The sequence below is a fragment of the Piliocolobus tephrosceles genome, chromosome 2 (genome assembly GCF_002776525.5).
Source record: "Piliocolobus tephrosceles isolate RC106 chromosome 2, ASM277652v3, whole genome shotgun sequence".
Taxonomy (NCBI): domain Eukaryota; kingdom Metazoa; phylum Chordata; class Mammalia; order Primates; family Cercopithecidae; genus Piliocolobus; species Piliocolobus tephrosceles.
The window spans coordinates 110927832-110940576 of record NC_045435.1 but is presented as its reverse complement, the minus strand read 5'-3'; the positions used below and the strand labels follow the sequence as shown (position 1 = coordinate 110940576).

The 12745-nt window shown below is 36.7% G+C and overlaps 1 pseudogene; it reads right to left on the bottom strand.

The window, feature by feature from the left end:
• Window positions 1-938: 938 nt before the first annotated feature.
• LOC111521425 lies at window positions 939-10367 on the bottom strand (annotated as a pseudogene).
• Window positions 10368-12745: the final 2378 nt, after the last annotated feature.

The window sequence follows — 12745 nt, the reverse complement described above, 5'->3', positions numbered from 1 at the left end:
AAACAAAAAACACTCTTTAAAATCCACAGATTTGGATGTGAGGTCCTTCCTCCTGTCCCATCTCTTCAGGATTCTTTTTTTTTCCATTGGAGCAAGAGAGATGAAAACCTAACCTGAGTTACAAGATAAATGAAACAAGACTGCAGTGACCACGAGCAACTGGGGTTGTCCTTTACCTTCCACATCCAATGTATGCGCTTCACAGCAAAATGACAAATATAACAAATCCACAAAATACAACAGCTAGAATTACAAGATCGATTCATCCAAGGGTGGTAGAAGGCAGGAAGAAAAGGTGGAAGGGTAAACATCACAGGGAGAAAACCAAAATATTCAAGTCAGTCCAGGCATAGGCATTTGCAAATGATAGAAAATAGCTGCAGAAAAACCTGTGGTTCTTTCACACTCAACGGTGGTGTTAAAAATCCATACACTCGGCTGGGCGCAGTGGCTCACGCCTATAATCCCAGCACTTTAAGAAGCCAAAGTGGGCAGATCACCTGAGGTCAGGAGTTCAAGACTAGCCTGGCTAACATCACCCTCTCTGTACCAAAAATACAAAAATTAGCTGGGTGTGGTGGCAGGCACCTGTAATCCCAACTACTTGAGAGGCTAAGGCAGGAGAATCGCTTGAATCTGGGAGGCAGAGGTTGCAATGAGCCAAGGTAGTGCCACTGCACTCCAGACTGGATGACAGGGCAAGACTCCATCTCAAGAAATAAATAAGTAAATAAATAAATACATCCACACACTGGTGCCAGGAAGATCCTGCCTTACAGGCACCAGAGACAAACATTCCAATTCCTCAGAGAGAAGGGAATAAGCAGAGGGCCCTTGGCAGAGTGGGTCCTGCCTTCCCTTGCAGGGATAGGTGAACAGGTAAAAGAGCTGCCACAACCTTCTCCAATCTTGCCCATCTCCTTTGGATGGCAGGAGACTCAGAGGCCTGCAGCAGCCTGCAGTTTGGCAGGAGATAGATGTGGTGACGGGAACTTCTCTGCAGAATTTGAGTTGCTCAGGAAAGACTGCAGGTAGACCGCCTTGTGGAAGAGTTTGTTGCTTAACAAGACCACCAAAGAAAAGAGGCACAACTGGAAGAGGCTTATAATATATGAGGGCTGCATTGCTGTGAGAAAAGCCAAGGACAAACCAATCCAAAGTAGTAAGAACAATTACTTTCTATGTTAGACAACCGCTGATGCATTTCAATTCCTTTACTGAACCAAGGATATTCAAAGCAGTACAGAGAGAGAGAAGTGACATGTGTAAGAGACTAACCAGCTGACCAACAAAATGTATGGGAAGGAGATTCACAAACATTCCCTGAATCAGGAAAAGAGCCTACAGCAAAAGGGTGAAGACCATGTAATCAAAAGGGTGAAGACCGTGTCAGCAATTCCCACTAGGGAATGGGTGAGGCTTTCTCCCTAATACCTCAAAAGCCAGGTCAACTGTATCCTGGCATCAAATGGCATTCACAACTTTGCAAAGCACAAACCAGTGGATAACCCAAAGAACACTGGAAATTGACGTGAGGAAGAATTCCAGCCATAAGCAAACATCTCCATGTAATGATCAATAAATCGGTCAATAAATCGGGCTGTTACTGACTGAATCACAGGAATAAATATCCCATAAAACAAGAGGAGATTCAAGCCCATTCCAAGGGCAACACTGTAAAATTCTCCTAACAATACGTGGCTCACTCTCTTGCTTCTGCTCTATACTCTGGGCTCTTTTCTGTGCTAGGAGGCTACTTGCCTCTCTGGGCACAGTGGTCCCGGCCCTGGGAGCACCCTGGCAGGGCTGGCAGTCAGGGTTGGAGGAGCTTATTAGGGCGACGGTGGTGAGGGAACCAGCCAGAGACCCGGTGGTGAAGCGGCAAGTCCTTCATGATGAGAGATTTGGGGGCACTTCTCTCTCCTCTGTGTATTTGATAATATGGGTGGTGAAGAGATAGCTGACTGACTATCAAACCTTTCTCCAGGACCTTGACAAGAGAATCAAAGACTCCATTTGGGGTGTTTTTACCATCTCAAAACTAGATGCTCGAATCCAGCAATAGGGAGAGGCGCAATGTCGAAGAAAGGCAAGTAGTGTCCTAGCCCAGAGAAGGGCCCAGGTATGCATTAGTTCTTAAGGCAATTGCATAGCAGAGATTTTATTAGGATTTGGAATGTATTCACCTATTTTTGCAACATTACCCTATTTTACTATTCTGATAGCGATGCCTACCTAGAGGAGTTGTTGGGGTGAAATACATGAGCCAAATTAAAACACATTTCTTAACTAATGATCAGATCTAGATAAACTTAATTTGGTGGGAATTTTTAACTTAGTAGTAATTTACTTCAACTCTTAAGTAATTCATAGAGGTGAGGTGTTTATACAGTTAATTATACAAATGAACATTTTTAAAATGAAATAAAATAGAATCTGATGAAAACTAATCCTTAGATATCAACAAAATGTATTTTTATTATTTGCAAAACCAATTTTTTAAATAAAATGCCTGATACAATTTATGCTATGATATGAAAAGAAAATTTGGTTCCTTATTTTTTCCTAGAACTATAATCATTATTAAATTCATATAAATTATTTAACAATAAACAAAGAACATAGAAGATTAGAAACATCATTTTAATCTAATAATTCAATGAGGTTGTAAAATCATAAAATCTTATGTATTGGGAGAAGTCATTTAACTTTCTATGTCTTTTCTTTCCTATTTAAGTTAATACTATCGACATATTCACAAGGTTGTTGAAAGGTATGAGCAACATAAAAATTGTAAAGTAGTTTAGAAATATAAAGTGCTATGTAAATGCTTGAAGATGGCTATGCTTCTGTGAAGAAAGTCCAAATTTTGATTTATTTTATCAGTACAAAATGAAACAGTCTCCTATTACTTTAGTGTTATGACAGAGAAATCAAATGCAAATTCTTTACATAATGAAGAAATAGTTGACTTAAAATGAATGATGACATGAAATTTACATATTTCAGCTCTTACCTGACCTTTTCATGTTATCTAAAATCTTTCCCTACAATAAATAGCTACTTAGTCATCTAGAAAATCAAATTTAGTTGGGTCAAATACTTTGTAATAAAACTGCCCCATAAACTAAACTGTCCTCAGAAGAAACTATTCATAAAAAGAAATATGAGTTGAAATATTGTCCTTGGGGGAATAATTTAAACTTATCCAGATAATTATTATATTGATCTTTGCAAAAAACCCTTTAGTCAGTTGGCCCAGTGTGTGACCCTAGCTGACTCCTTTAATGCTGAGCCTCAGCTTCCACAATTTCAAAAGCAAGGAGAGGGGTAAAACCTGCCCTAAACCTCACAAGGTAATTGGAATGTGATTAGATATGTGAGTGTTTAACATATTTCATGTATGTTTACATGTAAAGAATAAAGATGCTGAAAACCTATGGCTCTCACTGCTTTATTATTTTGACTTTGAATCTCTCAGGAAAAGCAAAATATCAAGTTGTTACATTTACCTTACTTGCTCCCTCTCTCTAGAGACAAAAATTCAAAATAGAGAAATTCAATTAACAAACATATTTTAATTATTCTTTGTTTACTTTTTTAAAGAAAAAAAAACAAAGAATTAACTAGTAGACATAGATTCATATAATAAAATATTAAAGCCTAGTGAGAGCCTATCAACTTTGATGATATGTTGCAAACTGTGCAATCATTATATTGAGTTTTTAACTAGTTTGTCTCTCCTGAAGTTTAGTCACATACATTGGCACCCCCAAGTCCTGTTTGACTCGGCCACCCTTAATCATACCCGTAAGTGCTAGATGTGGGTATTTATGAGCTGACAAAGGAAATTTGAATTTTTGGTCTATATCTCAGTAGCCAACTTAATGAATGTGTATTTCCTGAGTGAGCATTCTTTAGAAAATTGAATTCAATTTATTCAAACAACATAAAGGGATAGAAAACAAAGAAAAAATAATCCTAGGACTGTGGATTTAAAAGCAGCCACTGTTAAGTTGGTGTGTATGTATATACATACACACACATATATATGTATATATGTCTGTGTGTGTTCATATATGTGGGTAGTATATAATAAACAAAATAGTGTATTATTTTATTTGTACAAAAATTAGATTATCTTATATGTGTTGCTCTGTAACTTACTTTTTTCATTTAACTGCTCATAAATCTGTCTTTCTATCATCTACCTATTTGTCTTCATGAGCATCTTTTACAATTACTCTTCCAATCCAAACTTCTGCAGTGGGGTGTAGTAAGAAACAATAGACAGCAAATCTATGAATGTCAATTCTCAAAGCCCAGGACAAGAAACGGACATCAGGAAAGTTTGTCATCAGATAGCAAGACCCAAACCAGCAAGCTCAAGTTTGGGGGAACACTGTGGTCCAGTGAAGAGAGTATGGTAATAATAAGAGCAGCTCAGTGGTAGATGATCAAGACAGTTTGTGTGTGTGTGTGTGTGTGTGTTTTATTAAACATAGAAAATTGGGTAGAAACCCAATTATCAAAATTCAAATCTGAGGCTGTATGCAAAGCAGGTTGGGGAAGAAAGACATTCAGATTCAGGAACAAGGGAGAATTCTAACAAAGAAAATTGACATTATCCTATTTCCTCAGATATATTAAGCTCTTCCTCACGCAAAGCTTTCAAATATGCTTTTTCTTCTGTCTAAATATATTCCTTCTGCCATTTCTTAGTTGACTTATCATTCTCCATTATATACTTTCCTCTGAGGAGTCTTCCAGGTTTCTGTAAGCTAAATTAGGTCCCCCTAATATCCTTTATTACCAGTTAGCTTTTGATGCATAACAAAATAACCCAAATTTAGTAGCTTAAATAAAAACTATTTATTTCACTCACAATTCCATGTATCAGTATTTTGGCCTGGGTTCTGGTGTATGGTTCTTCTGCTAGTCTCAGTTGGGCTCACTCCTATCTCTAAGGTCAGACACAGGTTCTGAGATCAGTTGGCCATTTGACTTAGACCTGGCTGGTCCTGAATGGCCTGATTCACATATTTGGGGTTTGGCTGTCTGAAAAATGGAACTTCTTAATTCTCCTCTATAGTCTCGTGGTGGCTTCAAATTCAACATATGGCAAAAGAGAAATCCTCAATATGCAAATACTTTGCTTGCATCATATTTGCTAAAGACTTATTGGCCAAAGTAAGGTATATGATTCACCTAAGTGAAAATTAGACTTTATCTCTATATGATATGATCTGCAATGTACTATTATAAGAGCATGAATACAGAAAGAGGAAGTATTTGTGGTATTTCTACAATCTACTAAACATTATCTCATAATATACTAAAATTTTTCCTTAAAGTACTAATATTTATACTTTATTTGCCTAATTATTTTTAACTTATGTTTCTACCACTGGACTATAAGACAATGAATATTATATGAACAGAAACCATTTCTATTTTTCCCAAAACTATTTTAAGTGCCAAGCCAAGGGTCCGCTTGATAGCAAGTCCTTTGTAATTAGTTATTGAATAGATGCATAAATGAATCAGAATTAGGGCATAAAATTGGGGTTTGAAATCTAGCATTCATATCCCAGTCATGAGTCTCAGACTGCTGCATCACAGATGCCTAACTATTTCTTAAGATTATTTGGTTTACATAAGAGAAAAATGCATTCATTCTTATTTAATCTATTTGTATTTCATTTACGGTGCAATATGAATCGTAACTGATCGGTAAAGGAATATGTAACAAATAGATTTGTAAGAACTATAATGTCAAACATCTTTTTTTAGTCAAACATCACTGTTTAGGCTGTAACACTAAGGGAGGAGACCACCCCTCATACTGTCTTATGGCCAATTTCTGCCTCCAAAGAAAGAAGAAGTAAAAACTAAAAGGCAGAAATGAAATCCAGAGGCAGACAGCCGGGCACCACACCCTGGGCCTGGTAAAGATCAACCCCTGACCCAGTTGGTTCTGTTATCTTATAGATTACAGACATTGTATAGAAATGCACTGTGAAAATCCTTATCTTGTTTTGTTCCGATCTAATTATCAGTGCAGACAACCCCCAGTCACATACCCTCTGCTTGCTCAATCAATCACGACCGTCTCACATGCACCCCCTTAGAGTCATGAGCCCTTAAAAGGGACAGGAATTGGTTACTCGGGGAACTCGGCTCTTGAGACTGAAGTCTTGCGGATACCACCGGCCTAAGAAACCCCTTCCTTCTGTAACTCGGTGTCTGAGGAGTTTTGTCTGCCACTCGTCCTGCTATAACACAATCATGGGCTACTGGAGCAATAAGTTTGAAATAATCGTACAGATATGACACCAATAAAATTAGGTTTTCCCTACTAAAATAGTTATTTATACTTGCCTCTAAAATACTTTATTAATCCCTTTTTATTTTATCATCATCAGATCTAGGAATGAAGTTTCTGTTTTATTAACACTGTAGGTTCCATTTATTAGCCCACTGAGATTTTGAGATGAAATTTCTAATTTTGAATATCTTGTCTGGTTTTAATAGCTAGATTATTTTAACAATGACTTGTTTCCTACCTCATAATATTTTTAATAAGAATTGGGTATGTGGATGTTTCTAAGATATTAGTTCCATTTCTTTTTAAAAAATTCTATTTCAAAATAACAGTAGATTCTCCTATAACCTACCCATATAGGGCATCTACTCAAATGGGTGACTTCTTTATATGCACTAATAGTCCTGTGCTCTCAGTTATTTCTCAGGGCAACTGTAATCCATATAACCAACATCAACTTAACCAACAAGAAAATAGAATTCAGTTAAAATCTCATTTGTCAGTAGTCTTTTCTGTTACCCTATCTCAAATATATTTTTATAATTTGAAGATGAACCACTATAGTTGCCAGTATTTTTACCAGAGGCCTATCTAATAGCTCTAAAATTCAATTTGCTTTTGATAGTCTTAGTACAAGTATATATTTATAAAAACCTCTTGAGCATTTGAGACACTGAGTTCTCCTTTTCAGTTTTGTTTTGAGAATCAATCATTGTCCATAGCCAAACTGCTTTACCTGCAGTTTTATTTTATTTTATTCACACCTCTATTTGGATGTAAACATGACTAATATTAAAATGTTTTTATAAATTCTGGTGAACATAGATGCAAAAATAAAATACTAGCAAACTAAATCCAACAGCATGTTAAAAAGAGAATACACCATGTTCAAGTGGACTTTATGCAAGAGATGCAAGGATGGTTCAATATATGCAGAACAATAAATGTGATATATCACCAATACCGCATGATCATCCCAATAGATGTAGAGAAAGCATTTGATGAAATTCAGCATCCATTTTCATAAAAACCCTCAACAAATCAGCCATAGAAGGAACATACATCAAAATAATGAAGGTCATGTACGGAAAATCCACAGCCAATGTTAAACTAAACAAGAAAAAGCTGAAGGCATTCATTCTAAAAACTGGAACAAGAAAAGGATGCCTGCTTTCACCACTGCATGCTACCTAGTACTGGAAATTCTAGTCAAAGCAATCAAGGAAAAAAAAACAAATGAAAGTCTTCCAATTTGGAAAAGAGAAAGTAAAATTACTTTTGTTGACTGATAATATGAGATAACATCTGGAAAACCCTCAAGACTCCACGAGAAAACTCTCAGATTTGATAAATGAATACAGTAAAGTTTCAGAATACAAAATCAATGTAGAAAAATCAGTAGTATTTCTAAAAAATACTAAAAATCAGTAGTATTTCTAAAAACAAATAATAATCTTGCTGAGAACGAAATCAAGAAAGCAATCACATTTACATTTGCTACAAAATAAAAATAAAATACCTATGAATATATTTAACTCAGGAGGTAAAAGATCTCTACAAAGGAAACTATAAAACAATGATGAAAGAAATTGTGGATTACACAGACAAATGAAAACGCATCCCATGCTCATGGATGACTCAAAGTCATTAAAATAACCATACTGCCCTCAAAAATCCTCAGATTCAATGCCATCTCCATCAAAATAGGAATGTAGTTTTCACAGAATTAGAAAAAATAATCCTAACATTCATATGGAACCAAAAAAGCGTCTGAATAGACAAAGCTAAAAGAACAAAGCCAGAAGCATCACATTATCTGACTTTATTTATACTACATGGCTGTAGTAACCCAAACAGCATGGTACTGATATAAAAATAGACACACAGATTAGTGGAACAGAATAAAAAAGCCATAACTAAAGGCACATAGGTACAGCCAACTCATATTTGACAAAGTCGACAAGAACATACACGACAGAAAGCACACTCTTTTCAATAAATAGTGAAAATTAGATTGCCATATACAGATGCATAAAACTGGACCCCTATCTCTCAGTATATACAAAACTCAACTCAAGATAAAGACTTACATGTAAGTTTTTGACTAATAAATTTAACTTTCAAAACACTAGAAGGAAACCTGGAGAAAAATGTTCACTCATATGCTTATTGCAGCACTATTCACAATAACAAAGATATTGGCTAAAGAAAATGTGATATATATATATATATATATATATATATATATATATATATGAACAACAATAGAATGCTATTGAGCCATAAACAAGAATGAAATTATATCTTTTGCAGCTACATGGATAGAAATGGAGGCCATTATCTTAAGGGAAACAACTCAAAGAAAGTCAAATACCACATGCTCTTATTTATAAATGAGAACTAAATAATGTGGATACGTGGACATAGAGTGAGGAAAGATAGACACTGGAGACTCAGAAAGATGGTCGATAAGGGGGACGGATGAGAAATTATTCAATGTACATTATTAGGGGGTTGGATACACTAAAAACCCCAACTTCACCACTACACAATATATTCATGTAACAAAATAAGACTTGTACCCCATAAATGTACACACATAAAGTAAAATAGAATAGGAAACATCAAAGTGCAAACTGCTCAATTTATCCACTCAATTAATGTACTCCTTTCTAGGTGACACTATCTTTTAAGTTGTTTAATTATCAAAACAAATTGAAGTGCATTTTGTTCATGCAATGTATTTGATTTTCAGTACAATTTACATCGGATGAGAATTATATACACCAAATACAATGAAGATAAAAGTTTGAAATATATATTATCCTGGCTTTTTGGTTAACCAGAAAATATGCTGATACAGCTTGGCATGAAAGGGCTGTAAATACCAGGACCTTACAATAGAATGGAGTCTCGACCCAGTGCCCAATTTCTTTGCTCTGGATTTCAAATCTTTTTACTTGTTTTTATTTGTTTGTGATTCTTCTTTGAATAAGAGGGATAGACAAAAAAATGATAGGCTTAATGATGGAGGCAGGGCTTAATTTCAGTTTGGAGTAAGGAGAACATACAAGTAGGAGACTCCACAAGAAAAAAAAAAAAAGAGAGAGAGAGAAAGAGAAGAGGTTCAGAATTTCTGGAAAAGACATGAACTATTCTAGTCAGCATAAATGAATCAGGATACTTTAATACTTTTTCCAAGGACAAGAAAATTAGGAATGAATTGACTCTGCTGCATACAGGTGGTGAAGAGTAGGAGATGGGGAAAGGATAATTTTATTCATCAAAGAGAGGGGAGAAACAAGTCTAGTAAAGGGGTCCCTATTAATGGGGCCAAGTGATTATGGCCAAGAACAAGAGGAATTGAGATTAGATTGACTTTGGAGAGAGAATGGGAATGAGATCTTTCAGGGACTCTATTCTAACAAGACTCAGACTTCTCTGTGAGCTAGGAAGTCACTGGAAAGTTCTTCCTAGTGATGTGATTTATCTACATTTCTAAAAGAAAAATTCTAACTGATGGTGTGAGAATAAGTTGTTTAAAAATAAAATTATAAGACCATGACTCAAGAAACAGAACAGGGTTACAATTATACCAACTAAACTTCTGCCTCCTTTTTCAAATGTTTACGATCATTTTTTTTTTTTTTTCAAGACAAAATTTTTGCTTTTGTCGCCCAGGCTGGAGTGCAATGGCATGATCTCAGCTCATTGCAACCTCAGCCTCCTGGGTTCAATAGATTCTCCTGCCTCAATCTCCTTAGTAGCTGGAATTACAGGTACCCACCACCACGCCCAGCGAATTTTTGCATTTTTAGTAGAGACAGAGTTTCACCATATTAGGCAGGCCAGTCTCAAATGCCTGACCTTAGGTAATCAGCCTGCCTTGGCCTCCTAAAGTACTGCCCTTGACATACTGCTACAAAACCCTTATCAGAAGGCCACCACTGGTGCTGTTACTGTATTACCTTGATTCCCACTCTAAAGCTATCCTCATATGGACTGATAACACCAGCTGTCCTTGGGATGCACCTACAGACATGTTGTAAAGCTATTGCTGCTAGCCTAAGGCCTGCTCAATAACTTTTAGATTGATTGGGAAGGAAGGGAAGAAGGAAGGAAAGAAGGAAGGAAGGGAAGAAGGAAGGAAAGAAGGAAGGAAGGAAGGAAGGAACTAATGAAGAAAGAAAAAATGACAAAGGGAGGGAAAAGGGGCAACATGTGATAGTTCATGAATTATACAGAAAAATATACAAAATACGAGAAAATATAAGAAATATTTATTTTATACCATTTATAATAATTAAACCCATTTAACCATTTAAATTTTCTTTAAATTTATAGCTCAATATTATTAGAATACTAAAAATAAATTGTTTTATTTATATTTAACTCTAATTTACAAATGTTCAAAAATATTTATTTGATTTTTAGTCAATGAAAGTTATACCTTTTATAGTAGTAGTGAATTAAGACTTGATAATTGAAGTGACTCATTTCTTTAAGAAATGAGGAACAGATGGCGATCTATCAGCTTGTTTCCCCTCCACCCAAGATATGGAAATGGCTTCTGTTCAAGAAGAGCTGGCAACGATGTCTCCAAATGCAGGGTGACTGGTCGTGAGGTAGGCCAGAGACCCAAGGGAGAACCCTGTCTGTGTTCTTAGGGAGAGGTGCTGCAACAGACTCTGGGCCAGAGCTGGCAGGAGCATGTTTTCTCAGGTGTGTCTGTTTCAAGGACTCACCACCCATCAAATCAGAATCTGATCTGCCTCAGGAACAAACCCTGCCATTCACCACAGGCTTCCACTGGTTTATTAAGTGGTGTGTGTCCTTCTCCTTCAAAATTGTAGGGTGGTACCCCAAACCCATCTTACCTCACTACGTTCATAGGATCATGGCTTTCATTCTTGATTCAGGCTCTTCCTTAGTCACAGCAGACCACCTGAAGTCTCTCCAGCTGCAGCTTCACTGGAAAGGCCCCAAGTCTGCACCAAACTAGCAAGCCAGCAGTCCCAGAAACAGCAACAGGAGGAGGCCAAAGAGCTTTACTCAGTGTTTTTATCACCATTTTTAAAACAACAGCTGCAGCAAAAACTATTGCTTCTAACAGTGATATGAATAATAATTATACTTACAATCATGATAAATTACAAGAATTATAACTGTTGACATTTAGTTTATATATAGATTTACTATTTATAATGTTCTACAATTTGCTTTCGGTAATTTATATTTGTTAATTTGCCATAAACATCACGACCCCAAAACACTTCGCCCGATGAATGAATCTCACCTATGGACTCATGGCTACCTAACTGCCACTACAACCCTTTCACAACTCCATCCCCAGGCCTAGGATATGGGCAACCTTCTGAGATGATGTCATAGCCTGACATGCATATGATCTGTTGAGATCTTAGATCTTAGAGCTCTGCTCTGGTAAAATCAAAGGACAAATTCAAGACATGCTCAGCTGTTCAGCTACGCTGCAGAAGGAGGAAATGTTTTTTCAACAGATCTATATTTATGTCACTTGCTTTCAGAGTAGAGGTTGTTTCAGGCACAGTATTTTGATTTAGTCTGTGTTGAAAATCATAAATAGCCTACAAATACCAAAAAGGAATGAAAAGAATTTGCCGACATGTGGAGTGCATGATACATGTTTTCAAATTTCTCCTGTGGTGAGAAATGAAATATATAATGTTAGGTCTTGATTTTCTAAACTCAGTGCTCTGCCATTTCCCCAAATTACTCCAAGTCCTTCCAAGGCACTTCAGAAGCATTCTCTGGAGGGGATTATTCCCAGTGCTGAAGAGTACTAAATGGATGAGAACCTCACAGGAATCCTGCTTCTATTGTGGAAGTGTCACTCTCCAGGACCTTGCAGGACTAGGGAAGCTCTATGAGTCATGTGGTCTGTGGAGGTACCAGGGCTTTGGAGTCAGGGAGAGTTCATTCTGAGTCCCAGCGCAGCCACTTAGTCGCTATGGGGCTTTGGACAAATTCCTTGACCTAGAATAGTTATGTAAAGTGTCTGAATAAAAATACATAGTGATATTGATTGAAAAAACGGCAGCAATTCTTCATTTCTCCTTGTGTACATACATGCCCTTAGCCATGTACTTTTATAGCTCCTCCCAATACAGAATTTGTTTCCCAAAACTTCAATCTCATTGGCCTTATTTGCTCTGGCCAATAGCAAGCTATGAAAATGACAGTGTAGCTGTTTGGGATCTAGAGACAAAAGTTCTTCAATGTGCCTGCTTTTTCTTTCAGAATTCTGCCATCTCCACAGGAACAAACCAATGTCAACCTCCTGGAGCATGAGATACCATGGGGATGAAAACCATAGTGCCTCAGTTGACAGCCAGCTCACCGCTAGAAGCAGAGCTACATATTCAACTGGCAGCTGTCCAC